This window comes from Octopus bimaculoides, chromosome 8 (assembly GCF_001194135.2).
Source record: "Octopus bimaculoides isolate UCB-OBI-ISO-001 chromosome 8, ASM119413v2, whole genome shotgun sequence".
Taxonomy (NCBI): domain Eukaryota; kingdom Metazoa; phylum Mollusca; class Cephalopoda; order Octopoda; family Octopodidae; genus Octopus; species Octopus bimaculoides.
Genome location: NC_068988.1, coordinates 9,128,776 through 9,130,143, shown reverse-complemented (window position 1 = coordinate 9,130,143; position 1,368 = coordinate 9,128,776). Strand labels below are relative to the sequence as shown.

Sequence of the window (1,368 nt, the reverse complement as noted above, 5' to 3'; positions counted from 1 at the left end):
GACGGAATTGTATCGCCATCATTTGAACCACCATCCCATCGTTGAGGATGTGATACATCGTTAAATGTTAACTATATACACACACATAACACCATACACATAATATATATACATACATAGACGTTGAACACAACTTTGAAATTCTACCTTTCACATCAAATACACACGATTATATATCACAGCTCTTAATATAATTCGCCCAGTTATTTCCATAATGGGGCATTTTGTGTCAGTTGCGTTTGGTTTTTTATTCTTTTCACGTTTTTATTTTTGTTTTGTTATCTTATTTGTGTTCTTTAGTCATATTTATTTATTTGTTCTTACACACACGTACACACACACACGCATGATCATATATAAGTATATATTGTTTTATTCTTTTATTTGTTTCAGTCATTTGACTGTGGCCATGCTGGAGCACCGCCTTTAGTCGAGCAAATCGACCCCAGGACTTATTCTTTGTAAGCCTAGTACTTATTCTATCGGGGGACGTAAAGACATGGTGTTGGTGTGTTTACGTCTTCGTAACTTAGCGGTTTGGCAAGAGAGACCGATAGAATAAGTAAGTACCAAGCTTAACAAAATATTAAGTCTTGGGGTCGATTAATTTGACTCAAATCATTCTTCGATGCGTTGCTTCTGCATGGCCGCAGTTTAATGACTGAAACAAGTAAAAGATGATATATATTGATTACGTGACAGCTTTCTGCTGTCAACATTTCCAAAGAATATAACTGGTCCTATACAGATCTTCATCACCGAAAACAAATCGTCTGTCTGTGTACGTTGCAGACTTATACGTCGAAATCGATAGGAGTATGCACTATACGCATGCGCACATGTTATTTGCTCGAACAATAAACATTTTTTACGTCGAAAAGGCGCGAAAAATAAAAAAATAAAGTAAAATATATTCTAATAAGTAACCGGAAGAGAAAGATGATATATCGTGTGAATGATATTAACACGTTGTATTTAATAACAGGAAGACAAGTAGACTTCATTTAAAAATTACGAGTTTTAAACTCCGAAGGCATTCGTTTCTCCTTATTTCTGAGTATAAACAATTTTGGGGGGTGTTTTGTCTGTTAGTTAGTCGGAGATGGGGGCTGACTACGTGGCTACAAGAATTTTGCTGCATAATAAACAAACAGATGATGCTTTCGTCCTTTGCCGAACAAAAACAAATAAAAAATGCATTATCTCAACAGTTTCATTGAACTTATCTAAACTTCCTTGATGGGAAAAAAAGGAAAGGAAAAAGAATTAAACATTTGGAGTAGAAGGTTAGTGTGTTATAAAATGTACGTAATTGTTATTTTTTTTTTTAGAATCGTGAATAAGGGCAATAGCATTTATAGTGTTAAT

General features: G+C 34.4%; 1 protein-coding gene across 1 annotated transcript in view; it reads left to right on the top strand.

Annotated features, from left to right (window-relative positions):
• The window catches only part of LOC106872474 (glypican-3), a 363,469-nt gene that overhangs the window by 102,483 nt on the left and 259,618 nt on the right, over positions 1–1,368 (top strand). The gene's annotated exons all lie outside the window — the stretch shown is intronic.